Source organism: Schistocerca gregaria, unplaced genomic scaffold, assembly GCF_023897955.1.
Source record: "Schistocerca gregaria isolate iqSchGreg1 unplaced genomic scaffold, iqSchGreg1.2 ptg000239l, whole genome shotgun sequence".
NCBI lineage: Eukaryota > Metazoa > Arthropoda > Insecta > Orthoptera > Acrididae > Schistocerca > Schistocerca gregaria.
The window spans coordinates 787,227-802,281 of NW_026061751.1; the positions used below are offsets into that span (position 1 = coordinate 787,227).

Genomic DNA, 15,055 nt, shown 5'->3' on the forward strand with positions numbered 1-15,055 from the left:
ACTTTGGGACTTAACATCTGAGGTCATCAGTTTCCTAGAACTTAGAACGACTTAAACCTAACTAAATTAAGGACATCACACACACCCATGCTCGAGGCAGGATTTGAACCTGCGACCGTAGCGGTCGCGTGGCTCCCGACTGAAGCGCCTACAACCGCTCGGCCACATCGGCCGGTCTATCATGTATTCTAGAAGAGTTGCAAGGTCGTCAGTGGCGCCTGTTCTTTCGAGAGCAGTTACTATCTTCATATCTATGGTTAAACGTTACCCAGCCATTGACCTTCGTCTGTGCGAATGCGCACAGGTTGCCGGAACTCTTACGGGAATCGTCACCTTAGTGTGAGCCAGTAATGAGTGGATGGACAAATACCTATTAAGTACATTACGTATGCGGATTGTGGACGGTTGGGGATGTGAGTCTCACGGGAAGCGTGCGAGGGATAAATTCCTGCAGTCGTGCTGTTCATGTGTGCCCTCGATGGCTCAGATGGATTGAGCGTCTGCCTTGTAAGCAGGAGATTCTGGGTTCGAGTCCCAGTAGGGGCACACTTTTCAGCTGTCCCCATCGAAGTATATCAACAACACCTGTCGGCAGCTGAGGGTTTCAATTAATTATCAGTTGTGAAGGTGATTCGATGAACCCTTTGCCAGGCACTTAAATGTGTTTTGCAGGGTATCCATATAGATGTAGATGATAACTCGTCCCGTGTCGCACGTGCTCAAAAGGATTCATACTGCAGAATGCATGCAAACATACTCACCGAAAATACGGACGAATATCAAGTGCAGGCTGCCGAGTGCTGCATATCCAGCTTTGACAGATCGGCTTTTCCTGCCAAGAAGAACAGGAAGTTGCTGTCTACGAACAATCAGAGGTAGAGGAAGGGTTGATAAATACTCCTTGACTTGCAGACTAAACGTAAATAACGAAAATACATTTTTGGTAAAAATTGGTCAAAACATAATCGGTTGCCCTCCGTATTGGATTAGCTGTTTTGAATATTGAAAATCTGACTTCAGATTCGTTTTCAGCGACATTAAAAATATATATGTAACACTCAGTTCATGCAAATCGAAGTAATAATATAACTAAATGTTTTCCCTAAACTTTGAACACATTTTTTTCGGGTAACTATTTTCTCAGAACGGCATGCAGCATAAATTAAAAGTGGTTCGTTCTCTTAACATCTACCTCTGACCCCTAAAAGTAAACATTTTTCTTAGGAACTTATAGCTATAATATGACATTTGTTAATATTAACTAATTTTTGTGTAGGCATAAGGAGTGAAACAAACCCTCAAAAATCGAACTCAAAGTTCGAATTAGCACTGTATCGTTAAATTTAAGGTTGTTTCATTGCGGTTAGGTATACGCTCCCATAAATTTTATGTTTTATCGACTGATGTTATCCATTTTCAATTTCAGAGGAATAATGTAGTATCAACTGATGTTACCCATTTTTGAATTCAGGTAACATATGAGGTGCCACACTGCACGCGCTCTGCGTACTCCAGTCTCGCAGGCCCTTGATCAAATCATAATTACGGGCGCCATTTTTTATTGAAAATCTAAAATTAAGCTCATAGTATTATCACTCGTAATTCCCAAACAGATCTTTCGAATGTATTTTCATTGTCTCAAAAAGAATTTCAAATGTACCCTTTTTTGCTCATTTGTATGAGAACCTGGCCGTAACGCCGGAATATAGTCACGAGATTTTTTTTCAGAGACGCTGTACGTTCGCGAGAAGACTTTCGTTCTGCGCGTGTCGAAGGACATTCCTCAGATATTACTGTGTGTGTGCTACTCAGTCGTGCCATTTAAGTGTACATCTTTGCATAGTTTTCCTTTCACGATGTAAACAGTGTTCCGCTCAGTTGCTAACTGGGCAGTGAGTGGTTCCGAAGGTATCGGATGTGCGGTGCGTTCGGTCTGCTAGGACAACAGCAGACTAGCGTGGTGCGATGGCAGAAGCAGACACTGAGGGAGCTAGCTGCTGGGACGCCAGCGAACAATTTATGCCAAGTAAGACGAAGAGGACTATTCTAAAATTACGAGCCGTCTCAAAAGTGTTTACCATTGGTAAATCTTGCTGTTGAGTCTGACAAAACTGGCAGTTTTGCCTAGAGATACATTAGAGAGAGCTACAGGAAATCCCCCCACCCCCCTCAATGAATTTTTGGTTGTGATGACAGGCCGATTGGTAGTGTAGCCCGAGATCTAAGTTAGGTTGGAAGGTGGTAATTTGATTGAGAGTTGTTTACGCCAACGATTATGAATGCCGACTAAACGTTGTGCGAGCAGATTGCCCTGTAGCGTAGCCTAGCGTTTCCGTCCGCGCCACATTTAACACACTTTCTCTAACTGTGTACAAAAGTCTCACAACAGCCACGATAACTACGTTTCTGGTGGGGGGAGGGTAGAGTCCACTATGTAACTTTCACTGCAAATTTTAGTAACCGCATAAACTAACCGAAATAGAAGCGTAATTTTAACTATATTTCCTTTTGTGGGAAAATAATGGTTCTCCTCTTTCGGCAGCAACTGTAATATGTAGGCGACTTATTAGTTTTTTTTAACTCTGAATCATGATCTCAATAGACGCAGTGCTTTTTTTACGTTACTTGATTTGTGGTCTATAGTAAACAATGCAACGAATTGGTAAATTCTTTGAAGTTTGACGTGTGTTACATAGACGACGTCTGCAATGTTCGTAAGGCCAAGTTTTCATATATTCGGTGTCTGTTTTTTTCGCCATGTACTGTATAATTAAAGGGAGGAGGATTATGTTCAAGGAGCAGTGCATTAGCAGTCTATGGAGAAATTGAGAATTTGGATCTAAAGAACGGCATGCTCGGACAGTTCGTGCTATTCTGTTGACCACTGTGTAATTCGGACACAGTGATCATTGCCTCTCCCTCGTAACCAGGGGACTCGGGTGCTAATCCTGGTCTGGCACAAATTTTCAACAGTGCCCATTGAATAAAGTCTGTGCCCATTGTCAGCTAATGTCATTGTTTCGGTGTTAAATTGTATTTTGTTCACGATACGTAGTTTGGCTTTTTCATGGATAACAGCTTTGAAAAGTGTACAGGTTATATTGATATTTGCTCGTCGTTAGTCCAAGGCAACTATAGCGATTTATAAACACAGTTGTAGTTCGTATTAAGCCTACATACGTAATTGTGTCCTGTGTTTCTTTACCAAGAACTACTTCGTAAGTAATTCCCCTGTAGTGGTATTTTGTTTTAGTATTTTGTTTAAATATTTATAGACTGCAGGCTTGGATGAAATATGAAACACATGTCCGAAGTTCCTGTTGATACTGCAGATACTGTTTCATCCGTACTAGGGGCCAAAACATTTCATCTAATACAGAAGGACACAATTTGTCTCGAGATTTAGCAATTTTTCGTAATAGAGGCCTTGCTTCGATATATTTTTCTCTAATTCTTGTTTGGATTTAATCTTAAAACACACTAACTCTTCCACCACTTATTCGATATGTGGTTTTATCCATTTCGTAGCCTAGAGTTCCTAAACGGTCGATAATATTAATGATTTCCTTTCTCAATTATATTTTCTGTAAATCTCCTGTTTATGGTTATTGCTAACATGTTTCACGTTCTCACTTTTATTATTTTTATTTTTCTAGTTTTGTTCCTTGTAGCCAAATTTTCTTTGAATCTGGTTTCTAATTCTGAAATAGTAACAGTTGAAGGTCAAGAGAAGATTGCGGTCTATTTGAGGAGAGTGGCTTGGAGATTTTTTATAATAGACGTATACAGGTCATGGGGATCCTTACCTATATACATTTACTTCGAGTGTGATGTACCCCATTCTCTTGTCATGATCTCGGCTGTATCGTAGCACATTGTCTCGGTTAGGTTGGAGATTTCTGTTGAGAGTTGCCGAAGTCAACGAAAGTGATTACAAAGTAAAGACTGTGCTAACAGAACGATCTGTAGCGTAGTCCAACACGTTCTTTCTGTCCTTTTAAAGCCTCTTTTAATTAAAAATAACTAAAGCTGCAAGATACAATCACAAAAACTGTATTACGTAATAGAGTAATCCCAGACTATTGTTGTGTAAGTTGTGTGCGTACACTATTTTTTTTGTCAGTGAATATACATTTTTTTACTCATTTGCTGGGTTTCAATTTTCCCCGTTTTCTGGCAAAAAACCTTTTCCTGTGAAGGGCCCATTAGCTTGTCGGTTATATTTTTGACTTTCTCGACGGTCAGTAATTTCCTGATAGTCCATCCATCGGCGTCATTGTTAACATCGGATATAGATTTTAGTATTAGGAAGGCTAATATGAAGCTAATGCATAAGTAGGTCTAATAATTAATAAAAATAGGAATGCGGGTAAGCTACTACATACAGCATAGTGAACGCATTGTTGTGGCCAAGATAGCCACGAATCCCACGCCTACCAAAGTCGTAAAAGTAGTCCTCAGATGATGAAGAAATTGATGAAATGTGTGATGAGATAAAAGAAATCATTCGGATAGTGATGGGAGATGAAAATTTAATATTAATGGGTGACTGGAATTCGACAGTAGGAAATGGAAGAAAAGGAAACGTAGTAGGTGAATATGGAATGGGGGTAAAAAATGAAAGAGGAAGCCGCCTGGTAGGTTTTTGCCCAGAGCATAACTTAATCATAGCTAACACTTGGTTCAAAAATCATGAAAGAAGATTGTATATGTGGAAGAGACCTGGAGATACTGCAATATTTCATATATATTATATAATGGTAAGACAGAGATTTAGGAACCAGATTTTAAATTGTAAGACATTTCCAGGGGCAAATGTGAACTCTGATCACAATATATTGATTATGAACTGTAGATTAAAACTGAAGAAACTGGAAAAAGGTGGGAATTTAAGGAGATGGGACCTGAAAGAACTGACAGAATCAGAAGTTGTACAGTGTTTCAGGAAGATCATTAGGGAACGATCTACGGGAATGGGGGAAAGTAATACAGTGTGATGAGGGATCTGAGTGGTGTACTGTCAAGGGGGAGGGGGTTCCTCAGGGATCAGTGTTGGGGCCGCTACAGTTCCTTATTTATATAAATGATATGCCCTCAAGTATTACGGGTAACTCTAAAATATTTCTGTTTGCTGATGACACTAGCTTGGTAGTAAAGGATGTTGGGTGCAACATTGACTCCGTTTCAAGTAGTGCAGTACATGACCTCAGTCCATGGCTTGTAGAAAATAAACTAACGTTAAATCACAGTAAGCTTCAGTTTTTACATTTTCTAACACACAATTCAACAAAACCTGACGTTTTAATTTCACATCATGGGCATATGATTGGTGAAACTAAACGGTTCACATTCCTAGGTGTTCAAATAAATAGTAAGATGTCGTAGAAAGCCCACGTTCAGGATCTTGTTCAAAGACTTAATACTGCCATTTTCACTATTGGAACGGTGCCGAAAGTGAGTGATACTTCGACAAGTAAATTAGTCTACTTTGCTTATTTCCATTCACTTATGTCGTATGGTATTATGTTTTTGGGTAACTCTTCCCATTCTAGAAGGATATTTTTGGCTCAGAAACTGGAGGTTCGGGCAAAAAGTGGTGTGAGTTCACGAACCTCTTGTCGACTTCTGTTCAGGGAGTCTGGGTATTTTGACATTGGCCTCTCAATATGTATATTCCTTATTGTCGTTTCTTGTTACCAATATTAGTTTATTTCCAACAATAAGCAGCTTTCACTCGGTTAATACTCGGCAGAAATCAAACCTCCATTTGGATCGGACTTCCTTAACTCATGTGCAAAAATGTGTGCAGTATACTGCTGCATCAATTTTCAATAAGCTGCCACTCGAATTCAAAACTCTTAGCAGTAATCCACGCGCTTTCAAATCGAAACTGGAGTGTTTCCTCATGGGTCACTCCTTTTATTCTGTCGAGGAGTTAATTGAAAAATTAAGCAGATTCTCATTGTACTGCTGATAGCGTTTGCTTAAACTTATGGACTGATTTTCTCTCAGGTTCATGAACATGTATTTCTATCTGTTATTACTTTTTTGTTGTAAGTTCATGTGTCGCCCTAACCGCCGGCTGCTTCACGTCTGCTGTGCAGCGAGCTACCTTAATTTAAGTATTAACTCTATTTTTCTTACTTGTCACTTCTTCTTCCGTGTGGTTTTGCTTTTAGGAAGCTTTAATTGTCGAGTGCTAGTAATAGTGTTACATAGATTTCGTGTTTGTTTTGAATACAGTCAGAGAGAGTCCTTGTAGTCAGCCATAGTGCCAGTAGTGCTAGTGTTTGTTTTGAATACAGTCCAGAGACAGGTAGTGCTATTTTCATTGTTTTCCACAAGAAGTGGTTAGCAATCACAGTTTAGTCAGTAATCAATCGCCTTTAGTGAATTAGCAGTCTACTTAAAAGTTGATTAAGTCTCTTCGCTAAATTGATTCCGTAGGATGGATAGGATGTGTGACTGCTGTGTACGGACGCTGGCCACTCTTCGCGAACAGCTGAGCGTGTTGATGGCCGCGGTCAGCCGTCTTCAGGCTGCTGCCTCGGAGTGTAGCGGCAGTGGGGAGTCTGGTGCGTCGCATGGTGCACCCCAGGTATTAGATGCTTCACCCACTGTCCCTGCTGTCGAGAGATCTTCGCGGGTACCAGGCGCGGTTGGGCCACCCTCTCCCCAAGGGGAGTGGCGGGTTCAGTGGCGTTCGCGGCGCACGAGGCGGAGGGTCAATGTGGAGGCTGGCCGTGTGGCATCGCCCGCTCTGCCTGTGAATGGACATGTGGCTGCTCCTTCAGCAAGGTCCGAGCAGGCACACGGGGGGAGGGGTTTATTAGTTATTGGGAGCTCCAACGTTAGGCTAGTGATGGAGCCCCTTAGGGAAATGTTATAGTTCTGGGAGGAGATTTTAATTTTGCTGGATATAGACTGGGAGACTCAAACGTTCATAACGGGTGGCAGGGACAAAGAATCCATTGAAATATTTTTAAGTGCTTTATCTGAAAACTACCTTGAGCAGTTAAACAGAGAACCGACTCGTGGCGATAATATATTAGACCTTCTGGTGACAAACAGACCCGAACTATTTGAATCAGTTAATGCAGAACAGGGAATCAGCGATCATAAAGCGGTTACTGCATCGACGATTTCAGCCGTAAATAGAAATATTAAAAAGGTAATAAGATTTTTCTGTTTAGCAAAAGTGACAAAAAGCAGATTACAGAGTACCTGACGGCTCAACACAAAAGTTTTGTCTCAAGTACAGATAGTGTTGAGGGTCAGTGGACAAAGTTCAAAACCATCGAACAATATGCGTTAGATGAGTATGTGCCAAGGAAGATCGTAAGAAATGGAAAAGAGCCACCGTGGTACAACAACCGAGTTAGAAAACTGCTGCGGAAGCAAAGGGAACTTCACAGCAAACATAAACATAGCCAAAGCCTTGCAGACAAACAAAAATTACGCGAAGCGAAATGTAGTGTAAGGAGGGCTATGCGAGAGGCTTTCAATGAATTCGAAAGTAAAGTTCTATGTACTGACTTGGCAGAAAATCCTAAGAAATTTTGGTCCTATGTCAAAGCGGTAGGTGGATCAAAACAAAATGTCCAGACACTCTGTGACCAAAATGGTACTGAAACAGAGGATGACAGACTAAAGGCCGAAATACTAAATGTCTTCTTACAAAGCTGTTTCACACAGGAAGACTGCACTGTGCTTCCTTCTCTTGAAGTCGCACAGTTGACAAAATGGTAGATATCGAAATAGACGACAGAGGGATAGAGAAACAATTAAAATCGCTCAAAAGAGGAAAGGCCTCTGGTCCTGATGGGATACCAGTTTGATTTTACACAGAATACGCGAAGGAACTTGCCCCCTTCTTGCAGCGGTGTACCGTAGGTCTCTAGAAGAGCGAAGCGTTCCAAAGGATTGGAAAAGGGCACAGGTCATCCCCGTTTTCAAGAAGGGACGTCGAACGGATGTGCAGAACTATAGACCTATATCTCTAACGTCGATCAGTTGTAGAATTTTGGAACACGTATTATGTTCGAGTATAATGCCTTTTCTGGAGACTAGAAATCTACTCTGTAGGAATCAGCATGGGTTTCGAAAAAGACGGCCGTGTGAAACCCAGCTCGCGCTATTCGTCCACGAGACTCAGAGGGCCTTAGACACGGGTTCACAAGTAGATGCCGTGTTTCTTGACTTCCGCAAGGAGTTTGACACAGTTCCCCACAGTCGTTTAATGAACAAAGTAAGAGCATACGGACTATCAGATCAGTTGTGTGCTTGGATCGAGGAGTTCCTAGATAACAGAACGCAGCATGTCATTCTCAATGGAGAGAAGTCTTCCGAAGTAAGAGTGATTTCAGGTGTGCCGCAGGGGAGTGTCATAGGACCGTTGCTATTCACAATATTCATAAATGACCTGGTGGATGACATCGGAAAGTCTCTGAGGCTTTTTGCAGATGATGCTGTGGTGTATCGAGAGGTTGCAACAATGGAAAATTGTACTGATATGCAGGAGGATCTGCAGCGAACTGACGCATGGTGCACGGAATGGCAATTGAATCTCAATGTAGACAAGTGTAATGTGATGCGAATGTATAGAAAGATAGGTCCCTTATCATTTAGCTACAAAATAGCAGGTCAGCAACTGGAAGCAGTTAATTCCATAAATTATCTGGGAGTACGCATTAGGAGTGATTTAAAATGGAATGTTCATATAAAGTTGATCGTCGGTAAAGCAGATGCCAGACTGAGATTCATTGGAAGAATCCTAAGGAAATGCAATCCGACAACAAAGGAAGTAGGTTACAGTACGCTTGTTCGCCCACTGCTTGAATACTGCTCAGCAGTGTGGGGTCCACACCAGATAGGTTTGATAGAAGAGATAGAGAAGATCCAACGGAGAGCAGCGCGCTTCGTTGCAGGATCATTTAGTAATCGCGAAAGCGTTACGGAGATGATAGATAACCTACAGTGGAAGACTCTGCAGGAGAGACGCTCCGTAGATTTGCATGGGCTTTTGTTGAAGTTTCGAGAACATACCTTCACCGAAGAGTCAAACAGTCTATTGCTCCCTCCTACTTATATTTCGCGAAGAGACCACGAGGATAAAATCAGAGAGATTAGAGCCCACACAGAAGCATACCGAGAATCCTTCTTTCCACGTACAATACGAGACTGGAATAGAAGGGAGAACGGATAGAGGTACTCAGGGTACCCTCCGCCACACACCGTTAGGCGGCTTGCGGAGTACGGATGTAGATGTAGATACTGACACGTTCCATGACCTTGAAGATTTGCTCCTCAATTTGGGCCTACGGAACTTGACATGCGCAGAGAAAGAGGGTAACAGAAGATATATTGAATTTAATTTATGAAAGGAGAAAATACAAAAATGCAGTAAATTAAGCCGGCAAAAAGAAATACTAATGTCTCAAAATGAGATCGACAGGAAGTGCAAAATGGCTAAGCAGGGATATCTAGAGGACAAACGTAAGGATGTAGAGGCGCATATCACTAGGGGTAAGATAGATACTGCCTACAGGAAAATTAAAGAGACCTTTAGAGAAACGAGATTCACTTGTATGCATATCAAGAGCTCAGATGGAAACCCTGTTATCAGCAAAGAAGGGAATGCAGAAAGGTGGAAGGTGTATATAGAGGATCTATACAAGGGCAGTGTACTTCAGGACAATATAATGGAAATGGAAGAGGATGTAGATGAAGATGAAATGGGAGATGTCATACTGCGTGAAGAGTTTGACAGAGCACTGAAAGACCTTAATCGAAACAAGATCCCGGGAGTAGGCAACATTCCATTAGAACTACTGACAGCCTTGGGAGACCCAACTCTGACAGAACGTTACCGTCTGATGAGCAAGATGCATGAGACAGCCGAAATACCGTCAGACTTCAAGAAGAATGAAATAATTCCAATTTCAAAGAAAGCAGGTGTTGACAGATGTGAAAATTAGCGAACTATCAGTTTAATAAGTCACAGCTGCAAAATACTAACGCAAATTCTTTACAGACGAATGGAAAAAATGGTAGAAGCCGACCTCAGGGAAGACCAGTTAGGATTCCGTAGAAATACTGGATCATGTGAGGCAATACTGACCCTACGACTTACCTTATTAAGTAGATTAAGGAAAGGCAAACCTACGTTTCTAACATTTGTAGACTTAGAGAAATCTTTTGACAATGTTGACTGGAATACTCTCTTTCAAATTCTGAAGGTGGCAGGGGTAAAATACAGGGAGCGAATTCAATTTACAATTTGTACAGAAAGCAGGTGGCAGTTATAAGAGTCAAGGGATATGAAATTGAAGCAGTGGTTGGGAAGGGAATGAGACAGGGTTGTAGACTATCCCCAATGTTATTCAATCTGTTTATTGAGCAAGCAGTAAAGGAAACAAAAGAAAAATTCTGAGTAGAAATTAAAATCCATGGATAAGAAACTAAAACCTTGAGGTTTGCTGATGACTTTGTAATTCAGAGACAGCAAAGAACCTAGAAGAGTAGCTGAACAGAATGAAGTGTCCTGAAGGGATGATATAAGATCAGCATCAATAAAAGCAAAACGAGGATAATGGAATGTAGTCGAATTAAGGTGGGTGATGCTGAGGGAATTAGATTAGGAAATGAGACATTTAAAGTAGTAAAGGAGTTTTGCTATTTAGGGAGCAAAATAACTGATGACGGTCGAAGTAGAGAGGATATAAAATGTAGACTGTCAATGGTAAGAAAAGTGTTTCTAAAGAAGAAAAATTTGCTAACATCGAGTATAGCTTTAGGTATCAGGAAGTCTTTTCTCCGAGTATTTGTATGCAGTGTAGCCACGTATGGAGGTGAATAATGGACAATAAATAGTTTGAACATGAAGAGAATAGAAGCTTTCGAAATGTGGTGCTACAGAAGAATGCTGAAGATTAGATGGGTAGATCACATAACTAATGTGGAGGTATTGAATAGGATACGGGAGAAGAGAACTTTGTGGCACAACTTGACTAGAAGATGGGGTCGGATGGTAGGACACGTTCTGAGGCATTAAGGGATCACGAATTTAATATTGGAGGGCAGCGTGGAGGGTAAAAATCGAGGAGGGAGTCCAGGAGATGAATACACTAAGCAGATTCACAAGGATGTAGGTTGCAGTGGGTACTGGGAGATGAAGCTTCCAGACGATACAGTAGCATGGAGAGCTGCATCAAACCAGTCTGTGGACTGAAGACAACAACAACAACAACAAGGTATTTGTGTGATGTGTAACCTTCAACAGAAGTGGGGCAGACAAGAGGGTTAGATTATATGTACTTTCCATTGAAATTGATCCATAATGGGGAGATACTCAATGGGAAAATAATATGCTAATTTACTATCCACAGACCGCAAATGGACTGATCATGAACGAGGAATGAAAATTTAGTCACACTTCAGATTGTACACGTATTATTTGACCCCCCCCCCCCCCTCTCTCTCTCTCTCTCTCTCTCTCTCTCTCTCTCTCTCTCTCTCTCTCTCTCTCTCTCTCTCTCTCTCTCTCTCTCTCTCTCTAAAACACACACACACACACACACACACACACACACACACACACACACACACACACACTCTCTCTCTCTCTCTCTCTCTCTCTCTCTCTCAATCGCGCGCGCGCGCTAGTTCTAATAAATAATTCAATTCATTAATGGTGTCGGAAGAGATGGTTAGCAAGAAATCCTTTAGGCTCCTCGTAAACTGAAATCTGTCAGTAGTAAAGCTTTTTGTGGCTGCCGGCAAGTTATTGAAAACATTGTTCTCCTTAATGATGGAGACTTTCTTGCACCAAAGTAATTAACTTACCAATTTTTGTGGAGATTATTCACTTCTAGTTATGACTTCATGAAATGAGCTGTTGATTTGAAAATATTCATTTGTTTTTAAACACAATATTCACGGGGAGAACGTATCTTCCATCTCCACCATGTTAACTGATCTATTTATATGATCCTTATTCTAAGTTGTGTTATATTAACGGTAAAACACAAAACATTACTTACATGCATTTCCACTGTTTTCCAACAAGCTGACAATTTTTCATGAATAATATATTAATACTGAAATTTTTAGAAAAATTTTGAAAGAGAGGTTTAGCAGGCAAATTTCAAAAATAAAAAGACCATAGTGTTCATTATAATACAACTTCTCCATGGTTTTTAATTCCTACTCCGAAGTTTTCTTTTGTTTTCTTTACTGCTTGCTCAGCAAACAGATTGAATAACATCGGAGATAGGCTACAACCCTGTCTCGCTCCCTTCCCAACCACTGCTTCCCTTTCATATCCCTCGACTCTTCATGCCCTCGAGTAAGAAAACTGACCGTTAGAATTCCATGGTTCTGGGATAAATGGTTTGAGAGGAAAGGTACATTTAGTTAGAAAAGTTACGGAAAATTTAAAGTTGCATTGCACTTAACGTCGTACATGCACTCATTTAAATTCATAGTTTCTTTCACTTTCCAATAGTATGCATGCTGTACAAAAACATAACATTTGTTTCATGATATTTACTTTTTTATTTCTTGCAAGTCTTCTAGAACTTCTCTCGAAAACTTTGTGGGTAGATCTTGGCATTTGTTTTGTTCAGAAACGTTATTACTGTAGTAAACAACTGACTACGAGACAAGAAAAAATGTATTCAATAGGTGAAAGCTGAAAAACTACGGGTAAAATGTCCCTAGGCTTATCATCTCAAAGAAGAGATGGCACAGAGAAACAAGTGGGCATGTCTTACATAGCAAGCTGCCATTTAAACCGACATTTTAGTACCTTCAAATAAGGATTTGGAATAAAATACTTTCATATTCGCACTAAGTGTAAATCAAACTGGTACAGTCACCAATAAACAAAATTATTTTCATTGTTTTCGGGGTTCCTTTTGCCTTTCGGAATAAATATATTGCGAATCAGCAGTTAACATGCCTGGTTCCCCAAACAGGAGACGACTAGAAACTTCCAAAATGTGGTGGTGTAGAAGAATGCTAAAAAAGTTTTGATCGAATAGCTGATGGGGAGATACGAAATCAGATTAGGGAGCAGAGAAATTAATGGCACAAATTGACAAAAAGAAGCGATCGTGGGTAAATGTCATATTTCGATTCCACCCATCCGCTGTGACCCACGACGTTCTGCATTACTTTGATTAGTTGCATTTCGAAGGATACCAGTGGCCTTATTAAATGTTAACTGGGATTGCCTTCGTTTCTAGAGCAATTTATAACGTTCGTTAACTATGATTTTTTTCGGAATATATCGTGATGAACTCTGGGAGGAACCACAGAACACAGCTTAAATTGTCGTTGAAGAAACGAGTAGTGATTGTATTTTTATCTTTCTTATCCGACACGTTGGGGAATCCAAGGTATAATGGGGTACACAGTTGAAAACTTTGATTAAATGTACAAAATTGATAAATAAGAGAGTTACAAATTTTTATATGAACACATTATGATGTATTAATCACAAAAATATAAGAACATTGCCATAAAATAAAACAACAATATTTTCTCACTCAAAAACAGAAATTTATATCATTTGCACGCGGCAGAATGGGGTGGTAAATACAAGTGATTACAAAAACGTATAAAATTATCGGAAATGCAGAAAATATTGGCTTGCTCGGTATTTTTTTTTAGTTTAAAGTGAGTATTAATGTCAAACTACAGTTTTCATGTATCGTATCCTTTTCTTGAGGCTGTTTACAAAATTCACACACGGGGAGACACTCATCATCTTCGCTATCTATTCCTGCACAAGAATCGTGTGTCAGTTTTTTGCAGGTGGAACAAGCGACCCAACTTCCAACTGATTTTGAATATAACCCACCACAATATACACATTGACAGTCAGAACTTACCTCATAATCACTCTCGTTAGTATAGTATTCTTACTCCTTTCTTCCATTTATCTTCAGGCTCTTTCTCTCGTTTTTGAGTTCTTAATTTTATTCTCTTTCGCAAAAAGTTTTCTGTTTGCTCTTTCTTCTTTGTCAAAGTTCTTTTTTCTATTTCTCCCATTAATGACTTTTAACTCTTTTTTGTACGGCGAATCAGTTAAAACAACGTTGTTCCCCCTTTTCAGTCTCGCTCTTTTCTTGCTTTCTTTAACTTTTGACAAGAAAATCAGAATCTCAGGTGAAATATGAAATGAGGAGGTTGTGTTGTCAGTTGTCATCCAAGAGCACCCAAGATTAGAACAATTAGCCCCAATAACTTTGTTATTCTTAGGCGGCTGTTCATTGTAACAATTCGCTGAAACCTCGTCCCCTTGATTATCCAGCCCGTTTGAGTCGTCTTTTTCAGCTGGTGTGCTAGTTGGAGGCAATTCCTATTGTTCAGATATAATAACCCCTTCATCTGACGGCCTATCACGTCCGCTGTCAGTTGTGTGTGCCGATAGGAAGTGTGCGTCTTGAATATGGATGGGTCCGTGGGCCATATTGCAGTAGCTTCGAAACCTTTAATAGCGGTTTTCATTGTTGCGCTTTAGACGAAAGCTGAACCAAAAAGCGTTGAAATTTGAAAGATAGTTACGACTTTCCCTGCGTGGCTTCGCAGCCATTTTCGAAGCTGATCACTATAACGAGGATTTATAAAACAAACATCAAGCGGCTGAAGTCTGTGAGAGCAATGTGGTGGTGAAGAAACGCCACTCTCCCTCGCGTAGTCCATAACGTCATTGTTCGTGGTATGAGCTGAGTGGCCATCTGATATAAGGAGAACTGGGACGTGCTTTGATGTCTTAGAAAATACCACTAATTGTGGAAACCATACAAAGAATGACTCTGTGGCCATCCATGCGGTGCTGTGGACCTCAGCGCAACCTCCTGCTGTCAGTCCTAACTCAAATTCTTTCTGCTTCTTCTTTAGTGGAAAAATAATCGTAGGAGGAATGTCAGCTCCGCTTGCTGACGTACTAATGAGGATGGTTGCAGTTTCGCCCCTTTCTGCAGAGGTTAACGATCGCACTGGACGGTTCCCTTTGCAAGCTGCGCTGTTCGATTGGTTTTTAGCATTA

At 40.6% G+C, this 15,055-nt stretch overlaps 1 non-coding gene across 1 annotated transcript; it reads left to right on the forward strand.

The window, feature by feature from the left end:
- Positions 1-471: 471 nt before the first annotated feature.
- Positions 472-546, forward strand: Trnat-ugu (transfer RNA threonine (anticodon UGU)). The gene has a single exon. It is a non-coding gene; the product is annotated as a tRNA-Thr (tRNA).
- The last annotated feature ends 14,509 nt before the right edge of the window (positions 547-15,055 follow it).